Consider the following 21,805-nt stretch of genomic DNA (forward strand, 5'->3'; position numbering starts at 1 on the left):
TGATCATTTGTTTCAAGTGGGAGTCTAAGCATGATCTACCTTAGGGTATTTGAACTATTTCCTCATTATTTATCCATTCATTGTTTTTCTTTAGTCTGTTAAGTGCAAAGTGCCTTGATAGTGGCTAAAGGGTAGCTAGTTTTTGATTCTGAAGTCTAGAAGCTTATACATTACTAGAGTAAGGGCCCTAGTGGGGTAATACTTGCTAGCTTCTAAAACAACCAACAAAAATCTTGTGATTTAACAACATAAGGATTTATTCCAGTTCATGCCATGATCTGATGTAGGTTGAGCAACTCTGTTAGGTGGCATTTCTCCAAGTAGTGACACAAGGATCTAGGCTCCTTCCATCTTGTGAAACCGTCATATTCACAGAGTATCTACAGTTGCCACAGGGGGTAAGAAAACATGTGATTACACAGGTGGTTTTATGGTAGAAGTATAGTAATTTTCATGTGTTTTGTGATTCTTTGTCCAGTGACCTATGCACCAGAAAAAGTTATGTACTTCTTGTCACATTTCATGTACAGGGACAGAATAGAACCTGAATAATCCAGTAGATTTTACCATTCACAAAATGGAACAGATGAGAAATATAGCAATTGCCACTCCTTAGTAATTCTGAAATTCAGCTTGACAGTTATTTGAAAAGACTCTCTATCAGGAGTCAAGGTAGGTTACTTGATTAGAGCCTCTTTCTTTTCTTGCCCATTGATCTCTATAATACCCGATTAATCTTTGATTTGAGCATTGGGAAGCATACTTTGTTCCGAGCCTATAGAGACCTGAAAGCTGACTCTTGTCTATTAAAAGTTGGGAACTGAAAGCTCGATTTTAAGTCTTGAATAGTCCACCATATTTAAATTGAACATATGGTTTCTTTGGCAATGCTTATCCCAGAAAAAGTTATTAAACTTCTGATCAATATGCTTTAGTGACTGCTCTTAATATTCGTTGCAAGATATAACTTTTAAAACTGGTTTGCTTATTTGTTTTCTCACACTATGTGTCTCTTTCTATGATTAATGGCAGCCACTTTAGAGATGTCCAAAATAATATAGTTGAGCCTTAACCTCTCTCCTGGTCTCTCCTCAATCAATTTACTCAACTGAGAACTTTAATTGGCCCATTGTTACACAAAATCTTTTCAAAATTCTATATCTATTTAGATAGATAGTACTGTCTAATATTGTAGTTACCAGTCACATATGTCTCCTGAGTACTTAAGTGTAGCTAGTCCAAATTGAGATGTGATGTAAGTGTAAAACACACTGGATTTTGAAGTCTTAGTATGAAAAAAAGTGTAAAATACTTAACTAATATTTTATATTGATTGCACATTGAAATATTTCATATAAATTTTAAAAAGATATTATTAAATTTTACTTAACCAAGTTCTTTTTACTTTTAAATATGGATTACTAGCCATTTTTCCTAGTGAAAAATTTAAATTACCTGTGTGACTCAGATTTCTACTTGGAAATACTGGTCTACAAGTAATTGCCCAAGTAAGGTACCACTTTTCTGGATTCTCTTTGTTCTCTTTCATATCTTTTTGAAAACTAGCCAATTATTGCCTTAACTTATCTCTATCTTACAAACCCTTGCCAAGCACAGACAATAAAAATATAATGCATACTGCTAACATTTTTAATTTCCAAATCTTGCCTTAGTGCCACAATCTCATTAGGCAAATGTGTTGTCTTCTGAGATCTGTTGAGTAACAACTTTACTCTTTTTTTTGCCACTGTATATCACTGAATTCCATCTTTCTAGAATCTCATATGTAGCATGTGATATTAGCTTGCAAGCCACCCAATTACCAAATCAATTTCATGAGCTTGATTTTGGGTTACAACACCCCACTTCAGACATCAATTACTTAGTAAATTGAAGAAGGTTAGACTCTATTATAGTAAAAGGAAACAAACTCTCAGTGACTTAATGTGTGCTACTCATATTAGAATCTGATGTAGTTTCGACAGCTTTTGTCCACAGGATGATTCAGAAGTCCAAGGTTCACTCAGGCTTGTGACATTTCCACTGTGGTTTGTAAATGAAAAGAGTGATAGTGACACAGGGGTCTATGCCAGGCCTGGAAGTAGCTTATATAACTTTGACCACCCTACATTGGTCATCTTCCAGATACATGACCCCTGCATACATATAAGGAAGGATGGGAAATAGTCTTCCTATGTGTCCAAAAAGAAGAAATGGGATTGGTGAGCATTTAGCCTGTCTCTACCACAGTAGAATTCAAATACCATATGAGAAGTATCTAATAAAAGATTTATGGTTATTCTTCAGAGCTTTTGCCAGTGTGTCATATAATATATGACTTGAGCAGATTATATATATTGGCTGATATTTGAATCCCTCAGTGGAGCCTGGTGAGAACAGAGGTGTTTCAAGCCCCAGGACAAATCCTAACATGAAAACTGAAGAAACCTGAGATGGTTAGCACATTGCTCATAAAACTACCAGCACTCAGTCAGTGCTTGTCACTGGTATGAGATGAGGCCTATATTTAAATAATGAGAGAAGTGCCAGTGAAGCAGAAATTAGACTTCCTTATGTACAGTTCTACAGGAGGAATTGAGACTGTTGGTGAACAGTAGCAGGAAATACTATTCAATAGAATAAATTCTTTGGTAGATTTTGGAATCCTCGAACCACTTTAAGAGTTGCCTTATGAGGTGTGGAGGTTCTTAGTACCAACAGCCAAGTATGTCTGGAAACCATCAGGATCATTTCTGAGAACTTTCCTGGATACAGTAGTTGGCCTCTGATTTCCCTTCCAATTCTAACAGCCTAAGCTAAGACATTGAAGATTCAGATATATGTATATGACAAATAAAGTGATCAAGTTTGACCACAGTTTTATCTACAGGGGGGTCATATGCTATAAAACCAGTTAATGAGATATTAAAAAAAAACTATTATCTGGAGACTTTTAACATGTCTTACCATCAGAGATTCTATGTTTTAATTTTTTTTTTTTAACGTTTTATTTTTGAGACAGAGAGAGACAGAGCATGAATGGGGGAGGGGCAGAGAGAGAGGGAGACACAGAATCGGAAGCAGGCTCCCTCCAGGCTCTGAGCCATCAGCCCAGAGCCCGACACGGGGCTCGAACTCACTGTGAGATCGTGACCTGAGCTGAAGTCGGCTGCTTAACCGACTGAGCCACCCAGGCGCCCCAGAGATTCTATGTTTTAAACTGACACTAAAATTTATTATAATTGCGGGACATTAGTTAGGCATTGTCTAGTTCCCTGTTAAAATTAACTCTTCCTTCACCCACTTATTCCTCAACAATCAGCAAAATAATTTTGCCAAGATGTTAAAATTAATAAAGTGATTTTAACATTTAAAACAGGGGATGGAATATCTGGATCTTTGTCTACTTGTCTCCTTTATAACTCCATCATGTTGCCTGCTCACCAATCAGATCACTGGCTCAAAGACTAGAACAGTTTGAAAAGGCAATTGACTATTATGACATTATATTGTATGAAATACTCAAGATGGCTCTGTATAGGACTTTCTTTAAAAAAAATGCTTTCCTAGGTTGGGAGATTATTTTAATGTTATGTAGAAGTTCTCAATATATGATCCAGAATTTATATCCATTTTGCCTATGGTTGGTTTTATGTAAAAAAAAAAAAAAAAAAAAAAAAAAAAGAAAAGCCATATTAGTCCTCAAAACATTGTTTCACAAAGGAAAAGTCTATAGCACATGTGAAATGAACTCAACAAAGAGTAATTAAAATCCTACTTATCCCATGACAACTTCCTTGAGCATTCTACTTTTATCTATTTTCTACTTTTCTGTTCTTCTTTGGGAAATAAATATAAATTCATGCAAATCTAAATTTATATGCACTTCATTTTCAATAAATCTTGTTATGTGTGTAATTTCTGAAAATCTTGTCTCATTATGGTATGAAGGCTTTGAAGAATCCCTTGTACTGAAATATATAATTAATAACCAATTATTAACAAATAATCAATTGATAATTTCTTATTTGTTGATTAAAATATATCCTAGCATGTGAATTATATGGAAACACATAAAGTCTTTCTGCAATATTAAAATATAAATTTGAAAAAATAATCTTCCCCAACTGATCTTCTCATGAAGAACCAACACTGTCTCATAAATATTGAAAAAAAAACATTTGGAAGAAGGACAATCATGCTGCTCAGGATAGTCATTACATTTCTCTTTGAGAAAATTAATATATATATAACTGATTAAATCAAGTTTTATTTTTTTTTACTCCATTATTTTAACATTCAGAGAAAGGAATCAAGCAACTTTGAATTTACAAGGATTTGAGTAAGTCAATACCTTAAATAAGTACAAAAGTATGTAAGAATTTTTTTCCAGATTTAATTGAGGTATAATTGATATATAACATCATATAAGTTTAAGGTGTACAATGTGTTAATTTGACAAACTTGTGTATTTTGTAATGACTACCACAGGGATAAGTAACACCTCTATCATCTCAGAGAATTACCACTTTGGGGGTGGTAAGCACATTGAAGATCCACTCTCTGAGCAACGTTTAAGTATATAATACAATATTGCTAATTACAGTCACCATGTTATAGCTTAGATTCTTAGACCTTATTCTTTCTTATAACTGGAAGTTTGTACTCTTTGACCAACATTTCCCCATTTCTTCCACTCCCAGCCCTGGGCAACAATCATTCTACTCTCTGTTCTTATGAGCTTATTTTGTTTAGATTCCACATACAGTATTTGTCTTTCTCAGTCTCACTTATTTTACTTAGCATAATATCCTTAAGATCCATCCATGTTGTCAAAATGGCAGGAATTCCTTCTTTTTATGTTTTAATAATAATCCATTGTATATCTATACCACCTCTTTATTGTGCATTCATTCATGCATTAACAGACACAGATTATTTCCATATCTTGGTTATTGTGAATGCTGCTGCAATGAGTGTAGGAATACAAATCTCTCTTCAAGCCCCTTATTTCATTTCTTTTGATATATACTGAAAATTAAGATTACCAGATTATATTATTGTTTTCCATAGTGGCTCTGCCAATTCATATTCTAACCAACAGTGCACAAGGATTTCCTTTTGTCCACATCCTTGCCAACACTTATCTTTTGTCTTTTTGATAGTAGCCATTTTAACAGGTGTGAGGTGGTATCTTATTGTGGTTTTGATTAGCATTCTTCTGCTGATACTTTATGTACTTGTTGGTGATCTGTATATGTTCTTTGGAAAAATGTCTATTCAGGTCCTCTGTCCATTTTTTTATCTGGATTTTTTTTGTTATAGAGCTATAGGAGTTCCTTTTATATTTTGCATATGAACCCACTGTCACATATATGGTTTGCAAGTATTTTCTCCCATTCTGTAGGCTGCCTTTTCATTTTGTTGATTGATCTTTTTGCTGTGCAGAAGCTTTTTAGTTTAATGTACTTCTGCTTATATTTTGCTATTGCTGCATGTGCTTTTGGTGTCATATTGAAAAAATTATTGTTAAGACCAATTTAAAGGTGCATTTCTCCAATGTTTAGGAGCTTATGGTTTTGGGTCTTATATTGAAGTCTTTAATCTGTTCAAAGTTAATTTTTGTAACTGATATAAGATATGGGTGTCCAATTTCATCTTTCTGGATTCAGTTTTCCCATTACCACTTACTGAAGAGACTATCCTGTCCCCATTGAGTATTACTGGTACTTTGCTAGGTAATAGTTGTATGTGAGGGTTTATTTCTGGGCTTTCTACTGTGTTCCATTAGTTATGTCTGTTTTTCTCTCTGTGCCATACTGTATTCATTATTATAGCTTTGTAACACAGTTTGAAATCAGAAAGGGTGATGCTTCCAGCTTTGTTCTTTTTCGAGATTGTTGTGGTTACTTAGGGTCTTTTGGTTTTCTATATAAATTTTACAATTTTTTTCTATTTGAATGAAAAATTCCATTGGATTTTTGATAGGAATTGACCTATAGATAGCTTTGAAGAGTATCAACATTTTAACAGTATGAGTTCTTCAGATCCATGAACATTGGTATCTTTATATTGTGTCTTCTTCAATTTCTTTCATCTTATCGTTTTCAGTGTACAGATTTTACACCTCCTCGGTTAAATTTAATCTTAAGTATTTTGTTGTTTTTGATGCTATTAATGGAATTGTTTTCTTTTTTAGATGGTTTGTTGTGTATAGAATTGTAATTGATTTCTGTATGTTGATTTTGTGTTCTGTGACTTTACTGAATTTGTTGATTAGTCCCAGCAGTTTTTAGTGGAGTCTGTAGGATTTTCTATATATATGACCATACCATCTATAAAAAGAGACTTTACTTTTTTCCTAATTTGGATGCCTTTTATTTCTTTTACTTGCCTAATTGCTCTGGTTAGTACTTCTAGTACTATGTTGAATAAAAGTGGTGGGATTCCATCACTTGTCTTATTCTATCTTAGAGGAAAAGCTTTGAACCTTTTACTGTTGACTATGATGATAGCTGTGGGCTTACTGTATATGGCCTTTATTAAGTTGTTACACTCCTTTTTTTTAATGTTTATTTGACCGGGGTCGGGGGGGGGGGGATGAGCAGAGGAGAGGCATAGAACAAGGGAGAGAGAGAATCCCAAGCAGGCTCTGTGCTATCAGCAGAGCCTGATGCAGGACTCTATCTCACAAACTGTGACATCATGACCTGAGGTGAAATCAAGAATTGGATGCTCAACCCACTGAGCCACCCAAATGCCCAAAGTTACACTCCTTCTATACCCAATTGGTTGAGAGAGTTCTTCATCATGAATGGAAATTGTATTTTGCCCTTTTTTCTATCTATTGCAATAATCACATGATTTTTATCTCTCATTTTATTAATGTGGTATAGCATATTTTTTGGTTCGTACATATTGAACCATTCTTGCATTGCAGGGATAAATCCCCCTTGATAATTGTGTATGATCTTTTTATGTGCTATTGAATTCTGTTTACTATTTTGAGAATTTTTGCATTTATATTCATCAGAGATATTGGCCCGTAGTTTCTTATAGTGTCCTTATCTGGCTTGGGTTTGAGGGTAATGCTGGCCTTATAAAATTAATTTGTGAGCATTCCCTCTTTTTTTTTTTTTTTTGGAAGAGTTTGAGAAGGATTGAATTAATTCTTCTTTAAATGACTTTGGTAGAATTTTGGTGGAATTCACCCATGAAACCATCTGTTTCTGAGCTTTTATTTGTTGGGAAGTTTTTGATTCAATCTTGTAAGTCATTATTAGTCTGTTTAGATTTTCCGTGTCCTCATGATTCAGTTTTGGTGGGTTATGCATTTCTAGGAATTTCTTTTTAGGTTATCCAACTTGTAGGTATGTAGTTGTTTATAGTGGTCTCATGATTCCTTGAATTTCTGTAACATCACTTGTAATGTCTCCTTTTTTATTTCTGATTTTATTTGAATTTTCACTTTCTTAGTTTAGCTAAAGATTTATAAATTTTAATCTTTTTAAAACAACCAGATCTTAGTTTCATTAATCTTTTCTGTTGTTTTTCTGGTGTCTATTTCATTTATTTCTGCTTTATATTTTTCATTTCATTCATTGTATTTTTTAGCTCCTGGAGTTTTGCTTCCTTTTTTTATGATTTCCATCTCTTTATTAAACTTCTCATTTTGTGTATTGTTTTCCTGATTTCACTGAATTGTCTGTTTCTATAGTTCATTGAACTTCCTTGGAACCACTATTTTGAATCTTTATTGGGTAAATTGCACATTTCCATTTCTTTGGGGTCAATTACTGTAAGAATTTTGTGATCCTTTGTTGGTATCATGTTTCATTGATTTTTCATGTCCCTTAACATCTTGCATTGCTATTTTCACATTTGAAGTAGCAGTCACCTCCTCTAGTCACTATTGACTACTTTGGGAGAGAAGAAAACCTTGTGTCAGCCCTGCTAGGGATTCTGAGACTTTCTCAGACCTTTTAAGATGCACCTACTTTGCACTTATTGCTCCTTCCCATGGTAGAATTCTTAAGATTGTATGCTTTCTTGTAATACAGCATGCCAGGTGCTGACACCCTCTCTTTTGCTCCTCCAAGGGCAGTGTTAAGACTAAAGTTTATGGTCTTTTCCTGCAGATTTAGCAGGCTTTCTGTGCATGCTCACTAGCCATTTGTGAAAGGTTGCTTTCACAGCCAGTGGGTAGTGCCCACAGGGAGCAACCCATTGGGTTGGGAGGTGTATGGGTAAGTCATGTGGAGTTCTGGGGTGCCCTTGGGCCATCTGGGGAAATGCCCAGGTAAGCCACACCTGTGATTTATGGGTGGGCTTCCCAAAGGAGTCTATGACACAGTTTGTAGGATCCACATACTTTTAGATAGATTCAGAGCCCTGGCTGCTGTTCTCCCAGTAGTTCACTGCCCCTGGTTGTACAGCTCAGGACTCAGTACCCAAGATGAGAAAAGAGTGAAACGGGCCTCTGTGGCAGTGTCCCACATGGCTAGGGAAGCTGGGCACTTGCTCGCATGCTGTCACTTTCCCACACAGAAGAAATCATAACTAAAAAGGGTTCTTTTGAGCTGTGCCATGTTGTAAGACGGGTGATGTGGGAAGCATCAAATGGTTTCTCTTCCCTTATCCAATGTGTCCAAACTTGGATTTTATTTTTTTCTCTAATGGTGGTGTTGGAACTTTTCCAGTGGACTTTTGGACTCCACAAAGACTTTCTCAACCATGGGCAAATTATCTAAATCAGAGTTTTCTAGAGGCTACTGGACTGTAATTGAGAGGGACTGGAGCCATTGCATGAGCCACCTCAGGGCTCAAGGTGGTACTGAAATCTACAGGCCCATTTTTCAGTGCAGGGTTCAGCAAGACTCCCACTGAATCCCTTCGTGTATTGTGCTGGATCCCAAAGGAACTTTGTCTATGGATGAACGCCAAATTGTTGTTGAGGGAGAAGGGATATAGACACGGGGCATTTTATTTGGCCGTCTTGTTGATGTCACTTGTCTGCATGGAATTTTTTATGCTTACTTTATCTCACTAGAAACTTACTGCTTGTCATCTAATAGGTCATAAAAAGATTAGCTTATTGAGAAAGTTCAACATTTCCTTCTCTAATTGGTGAATAATTTAAAATTTTTTTCAGATACTATTTTATCTGTGAGTGATTTTTAGGTAATAAATCCCTTGCCAGTGTAAGAACTCTTATCAGAATATCGAATTGCTACATTGTGAGACATGAGCCATTCTTCAGTTTAACTTAAAACATGAGTGTTATTTAATCAGTTGAAAAAACATAATTATATCAAAACTCATTAAGAATTACCTTATTTCCATTTTAAACCAAATGTTTAATTTTTACATTTCTTAATTTGTTTTACCTTTAAATAACATTGTGTAGCCTTATAACATCAAATGTAGTTGCTAAAAAAACCTCTTTTTAGATTATTTTAATATATAGAGATTAATAATTTACTTTCTAGCTTTGTTCATCACCAATAATCTATATGACAAAAGTTACTACCACAATCTGTTTGAATATATATCTTTTAAATCTAAGTTGTAGTAATCTTACCAGAAAATGAAGACATAATGTTGGGTAACTTAAGTGAAAGTTTCAATAAAGACGTAAATGGAACAGAAAGATAATTAACTCCATCATCTAAAATGTCACTTCTGCTATATTATTCCTAAGTAAATACAATGAATAATTAACAAATGGCCATTTGAGAGGTAGATAATAGGTTTCTGTAAATAAAAAAAGATGTATTAGTGAATTCAAAAGGTAACAAGCTACTTCCTTTCTTCTCTTATTTTAGCACTAAATATTGTGGCTCTTAGTTCTTTTCTCTGGATAATGTGACATTAGGAAAATCTGGTACAATGAGCCAATGCAAAGAAGTAAACAAAACTGGAATGAAAAATAGGGTGAGATGATGAAGTCACTGGAATTTACTGTTGACAGGAAGAATAGTTAATGTGTATTGAATCAGGGAATAAAGGGATTAATGGCACTGTTATCTCCATTTTAAAGATGAGGAAACTAGACTTAGTAAAGTTAAGTATCTTGCACAAGGTCACAGTGTTGGTAGGTGACAGAGCCACCATTCCCTGAGGGCTAACTCCCAAACCCTTAGTTTACTTCCACTTAAAGAAGCTTAAAATGTTAGAGGTTTGTTTTGCTTTGTTTCATAAATAGATCGGACATAAGCTTTCAAATTGCCTGACATCAACACAGCTTTGGGATTCTAGGACCCCTACATAAATAGAAAATGAGAGAGAATATAAACATCTATGTAATCTGCACAGGTTATGAGGACAATCAATCCTAGCCATGAATACAGTATTAAAAAAAAAAATCCCTGTATGTGGTTTAAAGAGTTGCTTTGTGATAAAACATACTCTAAATATTTCTTATAAAAGAAATAATGCCTCCATCCTTTTAGCCTTTACTTTTTTTTTTTTTTAGCAGTGTTTCCTATTTTTATCTTGTCACTGTGCACACAGGAAATGATATTAGACATTGTTGCTCATCAGGACTTCCATGTTAGTGCATACTTCAATAAGTATTTTCCTCAAAACACGATACCCAAAACTGCAGACACGACAGCAGATGTTTTCTGACCTGTGCCAAAAGCAGTACAATTGCTCAATTTCTTATTTTTAGTGTTTTTATATTTATATATATTTATATATTTCTTTATATTTATTCAGCTTAATACTGCATCTAGTATTGTAATGACACCATATTCCTGGTTCATCATACTGAGCATGCAGTTCATTTTCCATGAACTGGTTTTTAAATAAGACCTCAAGCATCTCTGCATTTTTTATGATTTTTGAACCCAAGTATAAGACTATTAGGATAAATGTTATTTATCCTAATTATAATCCTAATTAAAATTCGTGCTTTCAGTTTTTACCCTATTTCTAATTCTATCCAATTTTGATTCTGATATGTCATATATTTTGCACTTGAGCTTTGCAGTTTGTGTTTCTTGCATTATTTACATGCCTGCTTTATAAGTCATTTTTATGTGAAATAAAAATAGATAAATACAGCAAGCTACAAGACAAAACTGCAGGAAAAGCCCTGTAGTTCTTCGAATCTGATGTCCAAAGTGACACTGGGCCTCTGCTCAGTGAGTACATAAGCTGTGAGTACACTGTTCAAAAAACTGCAACTATATCTAATAGCAGTAGCATCCAATTAATATTTTTGCATATTAAAGAAAAGACTGTCTTTAGAAACACTTAAAAATAGCTGTTTAAGCTTCTCTGTTCTGTAACTCAGAAGGTGAGTATGAGAAAGAGATAAAGGAAGGAAGTCACCAGTCATTGGTGCTAGTGAAGCTTAGGGAGAAGATGAACTTGCCAAGGGAATGCCTGCAGAATTAATAGAATGGAGTAGAGGATATGGTTGTTAATTTGAACAAGGAGGAGCCATTCAGAGGGAAAGGGCCCAGTATAGGATACTAAGAGGAAAATGTAAGGGAGGTTGACGAAGTAATAATGCAGTGTCCTGAGAACAATAGGAGGGACAATTTCCCTAAGGATTCAGCTGTGAAGTTTACCTCTTGGAGCAATTTAAGCAAGTTAAAGCGAATGTGCATAATAGTTTGAATATAAATCCATAAAGTAACATGGAAATCAAGATCCTGAGGGAGGCAGCTAGCAGTTAAAAACTAATCCTTTTAAAGAAGATAAAGTTAGAGTAAAAGTCATCTGAAAAAAAACAGCAGTAAGCGCATAAGGGGAATATACTATCTTAACACCCACACAGGACCAACTGTGTGTAGCTTGAGAACCAGACTAAGGATGGATGGAATTTGTTGTGCCATTACTGGGATGACCTGTCTCAAAAGGAGTACTTGGAAATGATATTTTTTAAGTGAATGTTACTGGGGCACCTGGGTGGCTCAGGTGCTTAAGTGTCAGACTCCTGATTTTGCCTCAGGCCATGATCTCACACTTTATGAGATACAGCCCTGCTTTGGGCTCTGTGCTGATGGCATGGAGTTTGCTTGGGATTCTCTCTCTCTCTCTCTCTCTCTCTCTCTCTCTCTCTCTCTCTCCCAAAACACATAAATAAACTTAAAATAAAGGAAGGTCATTTATTCAGCTACTCTTTTGATTAACCAATGCTTATTGAGCCAGACCATATGTCAGGCACTTTTTAAGGTGCCAACAAGGGGCGCCTGGGTGGCTCAGTCGGTTAAGCGTCCGACTTTGGCTCAGGTCATGATCTCACGGTCCATGAGTTTGAGCCCCGCATCGGGCTCTGTGCTGACAGCTCGGAGCCTGGAGCCTGCTTCAGATTCTGTGTCTCCCTCTCTCTCTGACCCTCCCCCATTCATGCTCTGTCTCTCTCTGTCTCAAAAATAAATAAACATTAAAAAAAAATTTTTTTTTAAATAAAAAATAAAGTGCCAACAATACAGTGGTCACTGACATAGAAACAGTCTTTACTTCACGGAGCCTATTGCCTAGTTGAGGAGAGATATAAAACCTATATACAAATAATTATCTAAGTTTAAATTATGATAAACTCAATGAAACCAAGTGCAAGATTTCTCATAACATGTTTTGGGAGAATTAGGCTGGCCTGAGAGACTCTGGCCTGCTCTGTATGGAGGTAATGTTCTAGCTGAGAAGCATGCGAAATGAAGAGGCAGAGGAAGCAAATAAGCAGGAAACAAAAAGTTGCTCATTGCAAATAAGAAACTAAAGAAAGCCAGTATGGATGGAGATGTGTCATCACGGGGAGGGATATTCTTAGATAGGACTAGAAGGATATGCAGGATCCATATCATGCAGGTTTCTGTGAGATGTTAGTCTTTATTTTAACATTCAAAAGTAATCATGGAAGAAAGGAGGTGATGTTGATTGGCTTAAAAAGATCATTCTAGCTGCTGAGAGGAAAATAGGTAAGTGAGGTTGAGAAAAAAGAGATAATAATTAGGGTATTACAACAGTTTAATCAGGAAACAGTGTTAACCTGGGCTACTGTAATGGCAGTGAAGATGAATAAGTGCATTTAGTATATTTTTACACATTTATTTTGGTGTTTGAATGGATATGAAAGATGAATATTAGAAATGCAGGAGTGAGAAATTGTGCTTTGGATAAAGGGTTTGACTAGGTTATTTCTAAGATCCATTCCAAGAAAGTCTATAATCTTACTATTCTGTAACACTTTAATACATACTTATGTTGGAATTTCATGAAAAGAGAATAAAGTTTGAATCCGTTGTTATACCTTCACTAGAGGCAGGGAGAACAAGGAGGTAGAATTTCATTTGATCCACTGTATTCTTATTTTTTCAACCTCTGAAGGCCTGACAGAGGGCCCTGTTTATTTATTTTTCAGAATACTTAATTCCCTCCTGATAACTGCTGAAGTTAATATGTTGACAGTGTGACAGTAGTGGAGGTTAACAAGTAATTACAAACAAACACTGAAACTAAAATAAACAATTTAAGCAAAAAGGTTGGGTGCATTTCCTTGGGTTGATCAAGATTAAAGACCTATGAAAATCCTTTTTCCAGCATGCTGAGATCCCAAGGGGAGGGTTCTTTATGGCTCCATCTGCATCTGAGTTATCACTAACCTTTCCCTAACAGAGGGACGGGAGGTTTCCAATTAAGCCTTTGTGAATAAAGACAAAACCTTTTTCTGAAGCAATTGTCTGGAAATCAGTGGCAACCCGATTTTCAACAAGCAGTGTAGCCATTAATTGGCTAGGTGCCACTAGTAGGGGGAGGGGTCAGGGAGAGACTATGTCAGAATTGAGCATCAAGTGCAATTTAATGTCCTTTAACAAGTTTGCTGTCCTATAGCCCCATTAGATGGGACAGTCTGATTGAAGGAAGATCTGTAATTATCTTTCCAATTTAGTATCTATTGGTTATATGCCCTATTCTATTTATTTTTGTAATACTTAATTTTAGCTCAATAGACTTTATTAAGGAGGGAAAGGCAATATTATAATACTATTGGAAATTAAATAAAGCAAATTAGTTTTCATCAACTATAATCTCAATGCTTAAAAAATAAGGAAAAAAAATAAGAAAAGGACTGTTATTTCCTGGAAGTGATTTCAGTTTTAACTTCATTATGACTGTAGGGTAAAATTTTCCATAATATGAAGTTCACAAATCCTAGGCTGTTTTGTTTCCTCCACAATTAATAACGATGAATCCAAGGGGAGATTTCTTCAGACAGTTGTTTAGGGCTTTCTGAACTCAGGATGGTACTTCAGACCTGTGGTTACTTGAGGATGAGTGGTAATGAATGACTGAAGACAGAACAGCAACCTCAAACACCTATGCTGAAACACAGGCTAAAGTTCTGTGGGGGTAACGGCTTCAAAGGTCAGATCATTAAAACCATATATTCTGTGGAATTATATAACAGCCTGCATATCTTTATGGAAGTTAAGAATTATGACCTAGAATAACAGCATATGCAGAAATGAGAGCAAATAAAGAAGTTGGGTAAATAATCTGATATCTAAGTTATGTAAACTCAAAATCCTAATCAAAACGGATGGAGGTATAATTTTATTCTAGGTCTTAACTTCATATTTACCATGATCTTGCTACTGTATTCTAGGGGATCATACCTTGTGATTTTAGTGTTCTCTAAAACATTTCAAATTGCCTTTTAAATAAGTAAATTCCTTAATTCTTCCCACTAGTGACAACTATGTTGTTTCCCATGGGTTCTTCCCATGTAAATCCAGTTTATAGCAAGGGAATATTTGTGGAACTCAACTGAAGAGGCAAATATACTCTGAAAGCCTCAGGGGCAGTCCTGCTTCAAGACCAAACAGTGACCCTGAGCAACAGTCACAACCAAGTCTTGATTGTCTTACATCTGACAGTGCTGAGATGGCATTGTGAGGGCTCTTCCTCATGACTTGTAACAAACAATATATAAAATGCCCACTTTTTGAAATTAATTACTTTTAACAAAATAAAATAGAAAGCCGTATGTAAACTAATCTCCATAATACTATCAATCTTATTCACTCGTGGGTGTTTTTTACCTTGTGGGAAAGGAACAGATGTAGTTTTGGCTATAGATTCCAGGATTTCGTAGAAGTGTGTCTTCTTCCTGGTTGTTGAGTGAAAAAAAGTGACACCTCTTAAGTAAATCCATATTCTCCATCCTTCCAGTACTGTAATCCCCAACCATGAAGAGTTTTCTGATTTCCTAAGTAACCCTTCCTTGGGATCTTGTGTTCCTTTTTAGTTTGTTTGCCTGGTTTCCTACCCTTTACATTTCTTCTATACAGCTCCAAAGTAAGCTAAGGAGTGAAGAAGGAGATTACTATGTACTGAGGGCCTACTGTGTAGATGCTGTCTGTAAACACGTTTATGTTCCTTAAATCTGTCATCTATGAGGTTCTATTATTTCTTGTTACAAATGGGTAAATATGAATTGGGGCCTATCTAAGATTAGGCAGCAGATGAGTGCAGACAAAAATGGGATCTTAACTTATTTGTATTGCTATTATCAAAAGTCCCCTTATTCCACTGTCTTGATGTTCTGAGCAAACACCTCTCTTAAGGAGGCAGGAACCATAGCTGGATGTTTTACAAGGCAAGTGTCAAATAATCTTCACAATTTATTCCATTTTGGTCTTATATTGCAGTTCTGGTAGCTAAACTCTTTGGAGGAACCCAGCATTCACATATGAGGGAAAGTTGTGGACAAGGATTTAAGAGACACAATACTAGTCCTGTTGACTAAGGAAATAGGAAGAGGAGCAGATTCTGAAGAACTATGAGGAGTTCAGTTTAGAGGAGGTTGGATGAAGGTCTTATGTGAAAGGAAAAAAAAATTGAAACATGTGGTAATAACATTCCAAGATTTAAAAAAAAACATTAAACAAAAAGATGCACATATTTAGAACTGTGTTTAAATCCTGTCACATACTACATGAACTCTCTCTTTTTTTTTTTGAAAGCCAGGATAATAGTGTCCACCTCAGAAGGATGCCTAATGAAAGACAACCCAGTGAGAAAACTCCCATAAACCCCTGTACTTAACACCCAGCTCACTGAGCTCAGGAGCAGATGTGGGTGCTCTTGGCTGTCCCTCTCCTTAGTTCCAAGAGAGAGGAGCCATATAAATGTTCAAGACAATTTTTCTACAGCCTTTGGTATATTCAAGATTTTTCTCTGGAAAAGATGCTATAGGTAAACAGTGTATGCCTCTCACCAGTGTCAACTTACTTGACAGTTATTTTCATCATTTTTATTATGTTTTATTTCTCATAATGTTGAAAGAAAAATTGCATCCTCCCCAGTTAGCAAGGCAGGACTTGAAGATTTTTCATTCTTCTTTTGATAAATGACAGGATATGAATCAGCTTTTACTGTACAATATGAACTGTTTACTATAATAAAAGTGTACCACACAACAATTCCATTGCCTTTATTGGATTTAGAGTTTTTTTAGCTGTTTGCACTGAGACATCCATGAAAACCGTTTTTAAAATCAGAAGTAGAAATCAGAGGTAAAACCTTGGCCTCTAAGACATCACTATCTATTTTAACCTTTGAAAAAAGAGGAAGCCTATGTTACATTATTTCTAACCCTCATAATCCAGAAAATTGTTAGAAGAATTTTGGAAGAATAACGTAGAGGCAAGCATTGTAACTAATGTAGAACTGGATAGTTAATTAGCTGTACCCATTATTTTCATATAATAAATTATTCAATGATTTATATTATTCAATGTGATATAGTATATATGACTTACTTGATGTGGCCTAGGTAGATATTTGTGCTTTAAAAATGAACACTCCCAGGTGGCTCAGTGGGTTAAGCATCCGATTTTTGATTTCAGCTCAGATCATGATATCATGGTTCATGAATTCGAGCTCTGCATGCGGCGCTCTGTGCTGACAGCGTGGAGTTTGCTTGGGATTCCCTCTCTCTCTGCTCCTCCCCTGCTCACACACACATCTCAAAAGTAAATAAAAATTAAAAGAATAGGATTCCAATGATTAAAAAGACAAGTGACTTCACTGATAGTACCAAGTCCCTGTTAGAGCCAGGACTAGTACATCATACTCCTGACACCAGATGCAAGTCTCTGCAGTTCTCACTGTGTCTGAGTAGTAATGTGTGACTGATCTCCCTGCTGGGCATCGTGGAAGGAGGAGGAGGAGGATAGCCTGGCTCTTTTAGAGGTAAATAAAATGTATATATTTACGAAATTACTGTGTTCTTTCATGTTTACAAATTAAGTGCTAACCTTGATAGCAAAGAAAATAGAAGTACAGTAAAACCTTGGTTTGCAAGCATAATTAGTTCCAGAAACATTCTGGTAATCCAAAGCACTTGTATATCAAAGTGAATTTCCCCATAAGAAATAATGGAAACTCAGATGATTTGTTTCACAACCCAAAAATCATATAAAAATGATTACAGTACTGTAATACAATACAAAATAATAAAGACAATATAAAATATAAAGAAGAATAAACAAATTAACCTGCACTTACCTTTAGAAACCTCCGTAGCTGGTGTGAGGGAAACAAGAGAGAGGAGGGTTACTGTGTAAGATGACTTTCACTATCACTAACGGAAATACTGCTATCTATTGGCTCTATGGATTTTTTTTCTTCATGGGGGCCATGCCATATGCTTGCACAGATGTTCACTACAGTAAAGTCTTAATGAACTCTTGTAATATACTCTATTTAATGTAACTTGCAGTAAGGCAGCAGAGGAAAGGGTTTATATCTGCAGGCAGCCTGACCTAGAATGAAGCAAAGCATTCCTAAGCTAACTCGTATATGGAAAAGCAAAGGACTGTCCATAGGTGCTTTGAAGTGACAAAAATTACCCTAGTGCCAGTTGTGAGCACCTTTCCAATGTTCTGAAAAATCAATGATTTCTGCCAAACAATGCAGCCTGAGACTAAGCATGGGAGATGATCACCCACAATCCCACCGTGAGAGCCAGCAAAAGAGAGAGAGAGAGAGAGAAGAACCATTGGCTCACTTGTGATCATATGACATTGGGCATCACATACTACTCGTGTTGCAAGACATCACTTGTTTATCAAGTTAAAGTTTATTAGAAATGTTTGATCATCTTGCAGATCACTCACAGAACAAGTTACTTGCAATCCAAGGTTTTACTTTATTAGAAAAGTGCTAACCGTGTAGTGCTAAAGGGAAATACAAAAAGGCTTAGCTATGAGAGAAGGCATTCCCCAAAGTTATCAGGCTGTCCTGGGAATAATGCAAAAAGAAGAATAAAAAATCAAGAAACTTTTTAGTTAATCTCTAAGGTCATCTCCCTCTATCATATAACAAAGAATATGGGAATAAAATGACTCATGATTTATCATCAGTATTTGGAGGAGTTGATCACCTTCTCCTCCTTGAGATACTGTCTTTTGATTTTTTTTTTAATTTGGGTTTCTTGTCTGATTCTGGTTCCTCTTTATGTTACCAGTGTTCAGATCTTATTTTGTAACTGCACTCAATTGGTATGTGATCTCATTTAGTTTCATGACATTATTTAGCATCACTATACTTCAGTCTCCCAGTTCTCTAGGTAAGACTACTCCCTTAAATAAGAAGAGTCCAGATAACAAAGATGACTGGATTTTAAGAAGTGGGAATGGGCATAATGGAACTTGTGAGATCTGAGCTAGTTTTAAATGATGGAGTAGGTTCCTAGACTGAGAAGAAGGATATGTGTAATTTATGAGGAATGGTTAAAAATGCCTATGTTCTATCCATGGGGCCAAGAAGTAAAACAGTTCAGTTTAAATGGAGAATAAATGCTGGGCAGGATGGAGAAAAAGACTTCGAAAATTTTATTAGGATCATTTTATGGATAAAATTAAAGTCAAGAGATAAAATTTTACATGTAGCTGCTCCCTCCTGTAACCTACCCATTTGAAGGAACCACTTATAATACCTCTGGTTGGCCTAAGAGTAAATTCAGTTCAAACAGTTCTAAGGAAGAGTTAGAAACTAATGAAAACATGAGCCTTAAAACACATATTCATTTTGAAGTCTCTAAGTAACAGTGAGGAGGCTCATGGGGAAGTAGTGTTTCCTCAACTTCCCCTGCTGTTTGGATAATCAGCTATTAATTTAGAGAGGAAAATATGGTTAAGAAAACATGACTTTTACTAGAGTTTTGCACAGGAGGGCAGAAAGAGTAGAATTAGACCTTTCAATAAAAGCTGACATTAATAAAGCAATTTCATATATCTTATTACTAATAAGAAATGAATTTGGGGTTCAGTTTTTCACCCTTTTAACTATCTTTTAAGGTGATAAGCAAAATGACATTTATTTATTTTTTAAAGGTTTTTATTAAGGTTTATTTATTTTGAGAGAAAGCATGCATGTGAGTTTGGGGAGGGGCAGAAGAGAGGAGAGAGAATCCCAAGCAGGCACAGCATTGCCAGCACAGAGCCCAACACAGGGCTGGATCTCATGAACCATGAGATCATGACCTGAGCCAAAGTGAAGAGTCAGATGCTTAACCAACTGAGCCACCCAAGTGTACCCAGAATTACACTTTAATAGAAAATATTAAATATCTCATTATGGCTCATAAACCCAAAGAATTTTAGAACTATTATCTGCCCTATTCGAGTTGCACATGACAATCTCTTTGAATCTTAATGGAAATAGAAAAATATTTCATTAAAAAAAAAATCGAACAGTATGTTCAATAGTAAAACTCCCACAGAAAAATATATAAGACAAAGCAATGGAAAAATTCCCAATAAGAAATTGAAGACTTACAGTTTTGTTGATTACTTTTTCTAAAATTTTTTTTAATGTTTATTTTTGAGAGAGACAGAGACAGAGTGCGAGTGGGTGAGGGGCAGAGAGAGAGGGAGACACAGAAGCAGAAGCAGGCTTCAGGCTCTGAGCTGTCAGCATAGAGCCCGATGCAGGGCTCGAACTCACGAGCTGTGAGATCATGACCTGAGCCAAATTCGGATGCTCAACCGACTAGCCACCCAGGTGCTCCATAGTTTTTCTTTTTGAAACTATAGTTCCCTAAGCAAGAAAATGTAGTGAGTGAAGCATTTTATCTGGTGACTCTAGTGAGGACTCAGGTCATTTATGTCACTCTATTCAGGCTCCTGGACTATCTGACAAATGGGTCTTTTTCTCATCTCAGAAAATACTGTCTTTGTTATAGAAATTATGTTTATAGCCGATACAAAATCAAGTGAGGAATCTGTAGAGCCATCTCATCAGGCTAGTCGAAGTAGTGACAAAGAAGCTGTTTTTCCAAGATGTAGAGATTTATTGAGCATTGGGGTTTTGCTTTTGTTTTTTCATCTTAAACACTGTTTAAAACCACACACCCCTTTTACTCACATAGATAGTTCTCCTTAACCCCACTCCCAAAATATTTATCTTTGCATATATAGTTAGAATGTGTGACTATCAACTATCAATATATGTATACTCTTCATTATATTCTCTTTCCCTTGTTTGCTGTTCTGCTTCCCTTTTGAAAGCTGTCCGCTCTTGTGCAAATGTAAATTCTCCCTCCTGTCAGAGTGCTACGTTACATAAATAATCTTGAAATAAGAAAACAGGGGTACCTGATCAGCTCTATCAGTTAAGCATCAGACTCTTGGTTTCAGCGCTGGTCATAATCTTACACTTTTGTGAGTTTGAGCCCCGAGTGAGGCTCTGTGCTGAAGTGCAGAGCCTGCTTGGAATTCTCTCTCTCCCTCCCTCTCTGCCCCTTCCCCACTCTCTCTCAAAACAAATAAATAAAAAATAAATAACAGGGGAAAAAGAAAAAAAAAAGTACTTTTAAAAAAGATATTTATAATACTCCATGAATTTCCAAAACTGCTATGAAGAGCTTAGTGGCCATAATTTGATAGTTGAGAGTCAAAGTGGTTGCACAGAAGAGTGGGCTACAGTCAGGATAATAGTTATTATCTACTTGTCACTTTATGAATCTGTACTTGATCCTGAGTTGGTAGCTCAGAGTGATTATCAGGTGACAAAAAGAAAGCAAACACTCGGGGAACCACTGCTACTAGAGACCTTATAAATAGCATTTTGGGGGTTAAGAAGTGGAGATAATTAATTATTTTCTGAAAGTATAACATTGCAATTGCACTGCTATTGGCTATGGAAAACATATTTTGGCCAAGGTAGTGGCATTCATGTGTCTCTGTCTCTGTCTCTCTCTTTCTCTTTCAAATATAAAACTTTAATCAGTGGATCTCAAAGTGTGGTACCTTCACCACCGGGGGAATCCCCCAAGACCTATTCAGAAAACCCTTAATGTCAAAATTCTTTTTATAATAACAGTATTCTCATTTTCTCAGTGTGCTGACATTTACACTGATAGTACTAAAATTATAGATAAAACTGCAGGTGCCTTAGGACAAGTCAATGTGGTGGTACCAAATTATACTACCAATTTTTTTAAATTCTTCATTCGCCTCACACTTATAGTAAACATATGCCAGTTTCATTTAAGAATGTCTTTGATGAATTAGTAGAAATTTCACTAAATTTCTACCCTCAGAAATATCTCTGTAATATTCTGTATGAGAAAATGGTAGGTGCACATAAAGTTCTTCTGTCTCATAGTGATGTTAGATGGTTATCTCCAGGAATATCATTTGGGCAATCCAGTGGCATGCTAAATTAGCCCCTCTGTTCATAGAAAACCACTTTTTTATTTGCAATAATGATTATCTGACAAAAGATTTAGACTTAGGTATTAGGCAGATATTTTCCCAAAAGTTGAATGAATGAGCTTATT

General features: G+C 35.7%; 1 protein-coding gene and 1 long non-coding RNA gene across 2 annotated transcripts in view; one reads left to right on the top strand and one right to left on the bottom strand.

Moving 5' to 3' along the window:
• The window catches only part of RIT2 (Ras like without CAAX 2), a gene marked incomplete at its 5' end in the record, with an annotated part of 239,965 nt that overhangs the window by 169,850 nt on the left and 48,310 nt on the right, over positions 1-21,805 (top strand). The window lies entirely within an intron of this gene.
• Positions 237-16,852, bottom strand: LOC124517643 (uncharacterized). Its single transcript, XR_006963519.1, has 3 exons — positions 16,779-16,852; positions 15,057-15,124; positions 237-380 (listed from the first exon to the last, which is right to left on the bottom strand). It is a non-coding gene; the product is annotated as an uncharacterized LOC124517643 (long non-coding RNA).

The sequence above is a fragment of the Lynx rufus genome, unplaced genomic scaffold (genome assembly GCF_022079265.1).
Source record: "Lynx rufus isolate CCGP_SWC_20201006 ecotype Redwood Valley unplaced genomic scaffold, mLynRuf1.p SCAF_22, whole genome shotgun sequence".
In the NCBI taxonomy this organism is placed as follows: domain Eukaryota; kingdom Metazoa; phylum Chordata; class Mammalia; order Carnivora; family Felidae; genus Lynx; species Lynx rufus.